This window comes from Triturus cristatus, chromosome 4_2 (genome assembly GCF_964204655.1).
Source record: "Triturus cristatus chromosome 4_2, aTriCri1.1, whole genome shotgun sequence".
In the NCBI taxonomy this organism is placed as follows: Eukaryota; Metazoa; Chordata; class Amphibia; order Caudata; family Salamandridae; genus Triturus; species Triturus cristatus.
Window position 1 is genome coordinate 805,218,063 of NC_140586.1, and position 13,440 is coordinate 805,231,502.

A 13,440-nucleotide genomic window follows, 5' to 3' on the forward strand; every position below is an offset into this window, starting at 1 on the left:
GTTGCACATCACCCCTGCCACCCCCACTCATAACGGATCTGTTGCCCATCACCCCTGCCACCCCCACCCATAGGGGACCTGTTGCACAGCACTCCTGCCACCCCCACCCATAGGGGACCTGTTGCCCAGCAGTCCTGTCACCCCCACACATAGGGGACTTGTTGCCCATCACCCCTGCCACCCACACCCATAGGGGACCTGTTGCCCAGCACTACTGCCACCCCCACCCATAGGGGACCTGTTGCCCATCACCCCTGCCACGCCCACTCATATGGCATATGTTGCCCATTACCCCTGCCACCCCCACCCATAGGAGACCTGTTGCCCAGCACTACTGCCACCCCCACCCATAGGGGCCTGTTGCCCAGCACTCCTGCCACCCCCACTCATAGGGCTTATGTTGCCCATCACCCCTGCCACCCACACCCACAGGGGACCTGTTGCCCAGCACTACTGCCACCCTGCACCCATAGGGGTCCTGTTGCCCATCACCCCTGCCACCCCCACCTATAGGAGACCTGTTCCCCATCACCCCTGCCACCCCCACTCATAGGGCTTATGTTGCACATCACCCCTGCCACCCCCACACATAGGGAACTTGTTGCCCATCACCCCTGCCACCCCCACCCATAGGGGACCTGTTGCCCAGCACTAATGCCACCCCCACCCATAGGGGACCTGTTGCCCAGCACTCCAGCCACCCCCACACATAAGGGACCTGTTGCCCATCACCCCTGCCACCCCCACTCATAGGGCATATGTTGCCCAGCACCCCTGCCACCCCCACTCATAGGGCATATGTTGCCTATCACCCCTGCCACCCCCACCCATAGGATGGGTGATGCACCACACATCCATCATATTCCAACATTAGGTATGTCAGCAAAATACATCTCCCCTAACATCATGACAACCGTGTGTAGTCTGTGACAAATGCCCACAACAGTGATCATGACTTCGAACATACAATGTAACTAACAGCACATGTGTGACCAACAAATGAGTGTGCCCTACACAAGGCAAGCATCACTATAGCACTGTGTCAATGTAAAAAGAACACCCCCTCATTGTGTAGAACAAAAGTTAAGTGTGGGCTGCCAAACTGCAGCAAATGTCGAGCATTGTGGTGATGGGGTCTAAACCCCCCCTCATCACAGTGACCAAAAGGTAAGTGTCATCATGGTCAAAGCTGCAAATGCCAAACAGCATGTATGGTTCCCGGTCCCAACACATCAAACACTCCTGGGGCAAAGTAGTGGTTGCGTCCCATACCCACAGAGATGTGGTGGGGCTAACAGTGCTGTGAAAACATAACATACTCTCTGCCATGTGCAGACAAGCACCACCCATGGGGGCTGACAATGCATACAGTGTACAATGACACAAGAGCAGAAGTGACCATCACAAAGCATACACACATCTCGAAAATAGACACACTAATCAAAACAACCTGTGGAGACTGTAGGTGTCAGGTCACAATCTCCCATTCCATGCCAGCAATGGCATCTAACAACCAGGATGAATGTGCACAATGATGTGATATGACTCACAGGGACAGCAGGGTAAATCACAGAAACAGTATCCAGACAATGGCCCACAACAGCAATACCAATGCACTGATGCAGATGCACAAACACAAACAGGCAATCTCACACTGCACATCTGACACAACATGTGTGTGTGTGTCTCAGTATCCCAAGGCAACTACACAACACATGAGGGGGGCTGAACCACAGTGACACAGATGTGGACACAGTGCCATACAAAAGTAAAACATCATTGGGACACCCTTAGTGGGCAATCAGGCATTGTGAGATGATCACAACAGCTTGGGTACGGGAGTCTCCCCTAAGTCATCTGCACATACTGAAAACATATGTACAGCAAGTTGCACAGAGGACCAGTTGCTCCTATACCAATGATGCCCACACCTGTAGGTCCAGTGGTGATGCGCTCAAAGTCTGTGAAATAGACAAATTGGACAATGGGAAGCACATCATATGTGAATAGGTGCAAGCCAGAGATGTGAACATGCAAATGAAATGTTCACAGAGATGTCCACAAATAGTTGATCATGACACCCCCAGGTAGCTGCAAAGGATGACATGGATACTGACCTGAATAGGATACATATCTCATGGACCACAGGGAGTACCTCACATCAACACCTCAGTATTCATCATTGAAAACCAAGGATTACAGGGGCAAGGGCATGTTAAACATCATCAACCTAATGTACAGCTAAATCAAGTTCGCAGGGATAAAGAAAAAATCTTTATTAGGCATATTAAAAGTTAACCGTCCGTTCAAACAAAAAGCCAATGGCCAGTCCATTATCAAATGCCAAGGAGTGAACTAGAGTGACATCTGTCACACGTTGCTTGCCTGCACTGCTAAGGACAGGGGACATCCCCTCGGAGGAGCATACATGGGGGCAGGCCAGGCATCGCAGGGACAGGATCAGGGCGCAGCAGAAGGAGGCAGTGAAGAGGTGGTGGATGCAGGAGAGACACTTGCAACTGCAGTGGAGCTGACTGAAGTGGTGGGTGCAGTCACAACTGTGGGGCACAAGTCAGATGGGGTGGGTGCCGGCACAACTTCAGTGGGCAGGTCAGATGGAGAGTAATGGGTCCCCACTGTAGTGCCCATGTCAGACGGGGTGGTCGTGGACTCCACTGCAGTGCCTAAATCCATGTGAGCGGAATGGGGTGCAGGTGAGGTCGGCAGGACAGAGGGGGGGACACGGTCCCCACATCAGCGGCACTTACCGTCTGACCAGGTGTGGAGGAGCAAGTGTTAGGGGGGGAGGGCCTCAGCATTTTGGGGATGGTGTATCTGTGGGTGGGGGAACCCGGGGTAGGGAGTGGCGGGGGAACCTCTGGAGTGGTGGCCTGGGGGATGGAGGACAGAGTCTTCGCTTTGGAGCTGCGTGGCAGCGGTGGGGTCTTGCTCTTCCGGCTCCAGGGGGACTTGCGGGTGGGGGTCTCAGTCTGACTGCGCCTGGGGGAGGGTGTCTGGGTGTGACCTTGGTTTGGGTGTTTGTGTGCTGCCCGTGTCTGTGGCTTTGTGAGAATGTGCAGGTATATGTGTGCTTGGGACAGGTAGGCTGCTAGGAATCGTGGGTGGTGCAGGGGTAGGAGGGGTGCGGGACTGTTGGAGGAGTAACACTGCTGCTGTCAGGGAGGAGGCCACGGACTGATTGGTCCTCTGTAGGGCAGACATGCCCGAGGAAATGCCCTCCATGAACGACACCAGTTGGGTCAACAGACTTGTGTGTGTATGGAGGACCTTCAGCATCGACGTCTGCCCTACATGGATCTGTCTAAGTAAGTCCACAGACTCCTCACTCAGGGCAGCAGGGGACACAGGGGCAGGGGGTGCGGTGCCTGACACAAAGGAGACATGCTCATGAACACGGGAGCCTTCAGGGACCTCTGGGATGGGAGCCGATGGGAGGGTGGTGATGGTGGTGGTGGGGCGGTGGCGGGGACAGACTCACTAGCTGGGGTTTGGTGGCTGCTGACACCCGCCTCCACAAGGGAGTCATCCTCAGAGCTGCTGTGGCCCTCATCTGGGGGGGATGGCGCTGACGACTCCTCTGTGTGGCTCCACTCACCCTCCTTGCCACTGGGTCCCCCCGACTCCTCTCCTTCTGTCCCTGTCAGGCTCTGTGGCTCCTCCAGGTCCATGGAGCTGTCCCCTCCTATGGCCCTGGATGTATCTGGATAGGAATAGGAAGTAAGAGAACAACATCAGTCACCTGCACTGACTGCACACACCACAGTGAGTACATCACATCACAGGACAAGCCCTGGCATCATCAGCTGAACACTGCTCAAAGTGCTAACACTGTTTAGAATAAGCCAATTGTCATTCTCAACATCAACCATGGCACACATATCCCTCCTTGACTTGCACACATATGTCTGTTGCATGTTGGATGCTAATACCCCAATGGCCCGACATGCACCACCCACACATTAGTTGGACATGCAAGTGAACATGTAGGAGTATGTCACTATACACACAGCACATCTCTTGCTCCTGACTCAGTACAGGTGGCCGGATGAAGGGATGGGCAGAGACTCATTTCACATGCTTGTGATGCATGCCAGCAACACATACTATGATGTTCTCATGTCCTGATGGGCAATGCCACTATGGGGTGCATGGTGCACACTTGAACACAATGCAGGATCACTCATAGCAAGTTAAATGCCATGGCACTGGCATGCCCTGAAAGTCAGTCAACACTGTCTCCTGTCACAGGGGCAGGACGTCCAGACAACAACAGTATGCACTGTCTCACAATCATAGATCAGGGGTAAAGCTAACTCTGCAGATGACAGGTGCACTTGCCCATCCCCTGCAAACAACATATCCAGGACACAGAAGACCCCACATCATGCAAATCAGACATATGTGTCTCTGCAAACACAACTCCCTGTACATTAACACATCACAGTCTGCCATGCATGTAACCCAGCTGCCTGAAGGACACAGTTGCATACACCATTGTGCGCTGTCAGATGATCACACACCTATATGTCACACAGGTCTTGTCTCTCACAGTCACATCACAGATGTCCTGCTGACCCTCAAAATCATGGACGCCCCAGTTGTACGTAACAACAAGTCACACCATAATGACACAGAGGCAGACACCTGTAGGCACATGTCACTAAGCACAACCTGTAATTTGATACACAGGAGTGGGATTACAGAGTGTTTCTAAATGCCCTTGAGGAGGCATGACTGCCCAGGTCTACGTGAAACAGTGGTTGGCCCTGGACAGTAGTCAGGTGGCTAAGCAAGTGTGACATACTTGATATACATACTCCGGAGGCCCCAAAATTAGAGTCCCCTGCTGCATGGGTTTGTTTGGAATACCCCAGCCACATGTGGTGAGTCAGACCAGCAATTGGAACACATCTCAAGGGCACACACAGATCACATGTCAGATCTCAGGAATTGGGCAAACAATTGAACCACCCATGAAACACACAACAGAGTCACGGGAACAGATGTTGTCTGGTAGCTGAAGCATAACTGACTGCAGGGACACAGTGCCCTAGTAACACAAGCAACAGACTGTAAGGGCCACACCTGTGAAACAGATGAGTAGGGTGCATCACACAATTGAGGGACCTGAGTATAGGACTACAAGACCTACGTAATATGGAAGTGTGACCAGGCCAAAAGACTGCAATTAGCATGTCAGACATAGTACACAGATTAGGCATGGATTTACCCCTGCCTGCTGCTGTCTGACCTTCAGCTGCCTATCCAGGTCTGGGAAGACCACCGCCTGGATCCGGAGCATGTGGGGGGTCAGGGTCCGGTGTCCACCCCTCCTGCGTGGAGGTGACAGCTTCAGCTGGACTCTAGCTATCCTCCGGGTCCAGCCCCGAAGGTCCTGCCACCTCTTCTGGCAGTTGCAGATCCGGCGTTTGTAGACCCCCACCGAACGAACTGCCCGGGCGATGGTCAGCCATATCTCCTGCTTCTGGTGGGCATCAACCTGTGAGGATGACAAAGTTAAAAGTACATTAACACACATGCCCCATATTTGTGCTGCACACATTAGGAGATACATGTCATCATCACAAAGGGAAATGAGTTACACAGGTAGTGCAACCATGGGGAAGGACAAATCACCTGCATGTCTGACATGTTAACAATGCCTGGGAAGGTTAAGCATGCACTAATGCACTTTAGCAGCAGGACACCTGTTCATTACATGTACCTACACACTTTGGGTGATGAAAGTAGTCAGTGAGAATGCTTGCCACTGGTGTACACACTGCTAGTACTACTAGTCAGACAACATGCACAATTAGGAAGGCAGTGGACTGCACACTCACCTGCTCCCCTGGTTTCCCATACAGCTTGCTGTAATGTGGAAGGAGCCCGTCCAGCAGGGCCTGGTTCTCCTCCTCAGTGAAGGCTGGGGCCCTCTCCAGAGTACGTGCCATAGCAGGAGCCAGAGGATGCAGAGACAGCAGCAGTGGTAGCAGGGATGTGGTCCAGTAGCATGTAGTGCAGGCAAGTGAGCTCCCTGGGGGCCAGCCAGCCTTATATCTGTGCTGCAGAGGCAGAATCTGTGCCATGTGTCCCAAGTGATAGGTCCAACACGGTTACATTCTATGAATCTGGCCAATCCATGGAAAAGTAAGACTCGTACACGCCTTCCGCATCGTTCAAATCTTCACCTTCATGAAACACTAGTAATTGCAACATTGTTGTAGGCATCCAACTGAATTTCCAGCACACAACTCGTACAAGTTTTGAATCCGCATCTGTCTCACTGACAGTCCAGAGCCAATGGGTGCGCCCGTCTTGGTCAACTGACTGTACAACGCGATTTTGAAAATACACATGCACCCGTCTCCATACGATTCAATGGCCAAGGCGTACGCCTGTCTCGGACCATGCCTGCCCGACGCGTATGCATGATAGTCACCCGGGTCGGACCTCATTGCATTCAATGGCAAAGCATACGCACGGCTCGGTCATGAACCGTGCAATGCGTACGCATTGTCACCCGCGTCGGACCTCATTGCAGTCAATGGCAAAGCGTACGCACGGCTCGGTCATGAACCGCGCAATGCGTACGCATTGTCACCCGCGTCGGACCTCATTTTAGTCAATGGCAAAGCGTACGCACGGCTCGGTCATGAACCGTGCACTGCGTACGCATTGTCACCCGCGTCAGACCTCATTGCAGTCAATGGCAAAGCGTACGCACGGCTCGGTCATGAACCATGCAATGCGTACGCATTGTCACCCGCGTCGGACCTCATTGGTGTGACTCTTCGATGGATTCAACACACAATTACTTGCCAGGGACACCTGTGCACACCTACCACACTACAGCATTGGCCACACAGTGTCCCATGGCATGTAAGGCTGCATTCCCTGGGTGTTTGGGGGGCCCATATTTGGTTTGTTGGGTGGCACTTTTGTGCAGCCACTCCCAGGCTGTGAACGTGTACATGGGGGCAGAATTCTTTGTGTGTGGTGCACATTACCACTGTAATGTGCAAATGTACAGTAATGGGCATGAGTCGCGGGCACAGTTTCATGTTGGATATGTTTGGGCCATGTCACATACACCCTGAGTCCTGGGGGTGATGGCATGTACATCACAGTGAGACCCGTAGCCACAATACTTGTGTCTCAGATGTTTCTGATCAAATGTGCCCAATGGGTGACAGTCTCCACATCCATGTGGTATATGCATCAACCTTGATGGTGTGTGTGTGTCTAAGAGACGTACATGTAGGGCCTGCAGGGACAACAGTGGCCACTACCTGTGGGACTCACGCTTGCCTTGTGGTGTGTACGTGATACGCTATGTCCATGCCAGTGTCGATGTGTGGTAAATTTAAATTACCTAGACTTAATTTATGCGGTAAAATTCAATAAGAATAACTCAGTAAAAATAAGAGGCAGAATCCGTGGTATTTGAGGTTTTAAAATGGGTTTATTCCTTACAAAGGAATTGGTTCGAACCAGGCAATCGGATTCCGTCACCACGAGGGTTCGGGAAGGGATAGAGCAATACTTTATTGACAGGTTATCATATATATAGTCAATGCATTACAGTGAAGACATATGCAGAAGGCGTGACAGCTGAGAAGAGAGATAAGAATACACATACGTAATGAAAAAAGGCGTTACAATAGGCGTGCATAGGGGCGTGTACTAGAAACGTCATTATGAGGATGTCACAGGTGGGTGGATCCATAAGAGAATCCTGCAAAGTCAGCAGAAATACATGGCAGAGATGCGCATGCAGCAGCATGACGTGTGACTGACGTGTAACTGGAGGGTGAAGGGGACTTGACATTTAGCCCTACATGAGGAGACAGAAGTCTGGGATGTCAGAACAACCTAATCCCAAATCGTATCTAATATCTTGTGTTTAAGGAACTGTATTATCTGGAAGGAAAGGTCTCTCAGGCAGAGGCTATCCTATACTAACTGCTAGTGCGTGTATAAGCGTCTACGTGTCTACATGAGATGCGAGGGGGCATGGGCCTACCATAGCAACAGAAGCCATGAATTACTTGCACGGAGACAGTAAGGCCGGGCCCTTTGCTCTGTAGCTGGAAGGATGTTTACCTAAACTACTAGACAGGAATGCATTTCTCGAGGAGCGGAGCAGATAACTTGAAGGCTGAATACAGTCTTGGCAGGCAACAGGCCGGGCCAGGCACCGTTAGCCGCGCAGGAAGTAAGACAAAGGTCATGGATACAGATGCAGGTCCAGGCTGGAGCATTCAGAGGCAGAAGGCAGGAAAAGCTCGATAGCAGAATTCAGGGCCTACCTTGCCAGAACTGAAAAACGTGAAAAGTATACCATATAAAGACGGTGGCAAGGCATACTTAGGAACGGAGTATTCGACCCATTCATGGTGGATCTGAAAGAGGACATGTTAACGTTGGACACATATGTATTTGCGTCTTCATAGCTTGAAGTGGAGGGAACATACATGTACTTGTAGCATGTACATGGAGCCGTTGGGGTCTAAGATAGGGGACACAATTGATCATAAAAATTCATATTTCCTCATTCCCTCCTTGTCCCCTACGGACCCTTCATGAGATATCGATCCTCAGGAATCCATCAATCTGTTCATGTAACATCATTTGCTCTTCTTTCTTCTTCCGGGATTTTGAATTAGAACTTGAACGTGGAATACATGATGTGGCACACAGGCCGCAAATAGCTGGTCCACATTGTAGACACAGGCAGCAACTGAATACTATGAGAAGGCCAATACCTAGGAAGGATAGGACTTTCCATCCCCAGGCTGACAACACGCTCCAGAACCAACCGGACCACGTCCAGATGCCTAGATTCTGATGTATCTGGCTTGCAATTTTATGAAGACGAGTTATGGCTTTATATACGGATGGCGCGTTTTCTGGAATGAAAACACAGCAACTTGATCCGATGACTCTACAGGCTCCGCCCCTATCGGCCAGGATGACGTCAAGGACAAGACGATTTTGGAGAACAACAATCCGCATCGCAGACTGCTCCTCTGTTAAGTTGCCTAGGGCAGAGGTAGTTTCATTCACTACTGCTTCAAGTGTTCTGGTTAATCTGCGTATCAGTTTACTATTAGAGACAACACCTATGTAGGGAAAGAGACCTTTATTGAAGTCTGTGTATTGTTCCCATGCTGTTTCAGTGTAGTCGACAATCGGGAGATCTCTCTGGGGTCTATTGTGTACTAGATGGGTATTTCTATGATAATCAGGAGGGGCTAGGAAAACAGGTGGCAGAAGGAATGCAATGTAACAGGTACCATCCCAATCTAGAGGTAAACGTATATATGCGGTATGACCACAAATGAAGTAGGAATGACGGGAAGCTCTAAATGTAGACTTGCCTTTATCACTGAATTCGATCACAGTAGTACATTTACTATGACCCAGGTGTACTGAACCATTCTTTCTTACACATAATTCACCTTTGACTGGTAATACGGACATAGCAGGCAAGACTAGTGCAGTTTCAGTTTCAACATTTAGAATCATGAGGTTAAGTGTAAAGTTACCTAATCCATATACTTCATTTTCTAGATCAGTTCCTGTCCTTTTGGGAAGTCCCTCCTTGTTAGGGTAGCAGGCTTTAAGCAAAACTAAGTTCAGGTTTCCCCATACCCAGTTGCTCTGGTAAACTACGGTATTTGAATCTAAAGATTTAATCAAACTAAACCATGCGCCACAGGAACCATTGTGTGTGAATGGATACGGAAAGAGAGGCAGAACTCCCTTGTATTTCTGATAGGGAGGGAGTCGGCCACATATCCAACAATTTGTAGCGTTGTTGGCCTGATGGGAGTGATGTAACATACTAATGAATGTGTTGTTGCGCAGCGCAAGTCTGTAGGGCAATTCATGTGGAGGTAATTCGCTAAAAGAATGTTCGGCAGTAACATTGTAAGCAGAATGAGCACGCTTGAAAATAGGATAGTATATGTGCAACAGTATACTTGCAGCAATAATCAGAAGATTTAGAAAAAACATAATCAATAATGTCACTATACAGTGACTATGAAGTGATTTACAATATGCACGTTTCTTGAGCTGTTTCTGTCTATCTCTCTCTCGATTTTGGTCTAGAGGATACATGTCAGAGACTAATTTAACCGATTCACCTAGGAGAGGACTTAAACAATCAAATTGTCTGACTTGCTAGACCTTAGTTTCAGTTTATATTTTTGGGCAGCAGTTTTCTCGACCAGGGGGAGTTTTGAATCAGTCTGTGGAGGAGGGTAGGGCTGAGAGTTCAAATCAGAAGGCAGTCCATGAAATTTCTTGATATGACTCGAGTGTAGCCAACCCTTGCGACCCTCGATCTTCACTGCTGTCCTCGTGGTCAGAAGTACTAATTTCGGCGTTTGCCAGCGAGGCTCCAGCGGGCTCCTCCTGACGAAATTTCTTATAAAAACAAAATCTCCGGGAACCACTTCATGGGGCTTCACCTCGGTGTTGTCGGGAAAGGCTGCAGCTACCTGTGAACGGCAAGATTGTAGTGCAGACATCAAGGAAGCAAGGTAATCTGTCAGCATATTACAATCAACATCAGTGATTTTACGAGGTATAGGCGTCCCCCACATATTTGGTGGCCTACCGAAGACCACCTCGTACGGGGATAGCCCTGTTCGAGAATGTGCTATCATTCGCATGTAAAAGAGTGCAACTGGTAAGGCTACTATCCAGTCGACGCCTTTCTCTCTACAGATTTTAGAAAGTCGAATTTTCAGAGTCTGGTTATGACGTTCCACGAGACCTGCTGCCTCGGGATGCCGGACACAGTGGAATTTCCATTGATAGCCTAACAGGAGTGAAATGTGTTTCATTAGCTCGGATGAGAACGGTTGGCCGTTATCTGAGTACACGATACGGGGCAAACCATACCGTGGGAAGAATTCACGAACCAGCTGCTTGGCAGTGGTCGGGGCAGTGTAATCTGAGACTGGATATGCTTCTGTCCAACGAGAAAGTGCGCATACAACTACGAGAACATATTTGAATCCTCGACAACGTTCCATCTGGATATAATCCATCTGGAGGACTTCAAAAGGGTGATCAGGAGGTTGAAATCCACCTTGCTCTACAGGAACGCCTTTACCTGGGTTGAACTGACAACAAATCATGCAAGTACGCACTTTCTGTTTGGCTGCTGCTCGTAAGTGTTTATTAAACCAAATGTTTTGAATACTGTCTAACATAGCTTTCTCTCCTAGATGCGCTGGACTATGTATTGTGTTAATGATAACTTGAACCATGGAGTCGGGGAGAAACCATGTAGATTTTCCCTTCGTCATCCATCCCTGATCTGTTTGGATCCCTCCTAGTTCAGTCCATTTCTTGATTTCCTCTGGTGTAGCAAGTGTCTGTATGTCAATTACATCAAGGGCGGGATCCCTAACTGTCATGCAGTGTGTCGATGTCGGAACTATTGTCTTTGTCAAGTCAGTTGCATGAGTCCGATTCTGTGCTGTTTGCTTAGCTGTTCGGTCTGCTAGGTCGTTACCCTGGGAAATGATATCGGTGACTTTTGTATGGGCCTTGCACTTCATGATAGATATCGTAGAAGGCAGATGTATAGCATCTAACAGAGCTTGAATAAGGGGACCGTGTTGAATGTTGGCACCGTGAGAAGTCAAATAACCTCTCTCTCGCCAAAGGACTCCGAAGTCGTGTACAACTCCGAATGCATAACGTGAATCTGTGTATATGTTAACTCTCTTATTTTTGGCTTGAATACAGGCTTGTGTCAGAGCGATGAGCTCTGCTGCTTGAGCTGACAATGTGTCAATACAATTCGTTTCAATAACTTCGGTGTCTGTCGTGACTGCGTAAGCGGCCACTAATTCTCCTGTACTTGTTCTCATGCATGAACCATCCACATAAAGTGTCAGGTCTGGATCCAGTAATGGAATGTCTGTCAAGTCTTGTCTGGGTTTCGTCGTAATAGTAATGACTTCAATACAATCATGTGCCAATGGGTCTGTTCCACTTAATGGCAAAAGTGTGGCAGGATTTAATGTACTACAGCGTCTGATTTCTATGTGTGGCTGAAACAATGTTAATTCGTAACCTGTCAGTCGTGCTATAGTCAAGTGCTGAGTCTGAGTTCGGTTTAAAAGAACTTCCACGGAATGTGGAACTTGCACTGTCAATTAATGTCCTAATACTATGGAATCGCCTTGTCTGATCGCTAAAGCTGTTGCTGCGACTGATTTCAGGCACGTAGGCAGAGCCTGAGCTACTGGATCTAATGTGCTAGAAAAGTAAGCACACGGCTTGTGTGAACCTGCTTGTTCCTGAGTGAGTACTGACAAGGCAGTACCTTCGCGTTCTGTAACAAAAAGTGTAAAAGGCTTACTGTAACATGGTGTCGCTAAAACAGGTGCTTGACATAAGGCTTTCTTTAAGTCTTCAAAAGCTTGTGTATGTGCCTGAGTCCAAGGGAGGACAGTCGAAGTCGCTGCCTCCTGGGTTGTCAACTGAATGAGTGGCTTTACTAGAAATGCATATTGGGGAATCCATTGTCTACAGTACGAAGTGAGACCTATGAAGGCCCGCACCTCCTTTTGTGTCTTGGGTGGTGGCATGTTTACAATTAACTGGATGCGGTCAGGTGTGAGCTGTCTCCCCCCCTTGGACAGCAAGTGCCCAAGGTACACAACTTGCTGAACACAGAATTGCAGCTTCGAAGGGGACACCTTGTGCCCCTTGTCGGCCAGAAAATGTAAAACCGCCAGTGATGCTTTTTCACATTCGGGTTCGCTTCGGGCGGTGATCAGCAGATCATCGACATACTGAAGCAGGGTCGTGTTAACAGGCATGTGGATACTGTCAAGTTGTCTTTTCAGTGCTTGGCTATAGATGTTGGGGCTTTCTGTGAATCCTTGAGGTGCGCGTGCAAATTTGAAGTTTCGTCCATTTAAACAAAATCCGAACAAATATTGGCTTTCCGGATCGATTGGGACGCTAAAGAAGGCGTTCTTGAGGTCAATTACAGTAAAGAACGTTGCTTCTGAATCAATAGCTGTCAATAATGAAGAGATATCTGGGACCACGGGATATTGTGGTACAATACATTTATTCAATTCGCGCAGATCAATAATTAATCGATAAACTGGAGGTGCATTTGGATCAGTTCGTTTAAGAATTGGAATTATAGGAGAATTACATACATTGGAGTCGGTTTCCACAACCACTCCTTGTGCAATGAGCTCGTCAATGATTTGCAGCAAAGCCACTACAGCATCTGGAGGTAACTTGTATTGTCGAATTCGTGGTACTACCACTCCCGCTTTGAGTGTGACTCGATATGGTGTAATGTGCATACAACCTACATCAGTGGGGCCTTGTGCCCATAAATGTGCAGGGACATTCTGTAACCGGTGA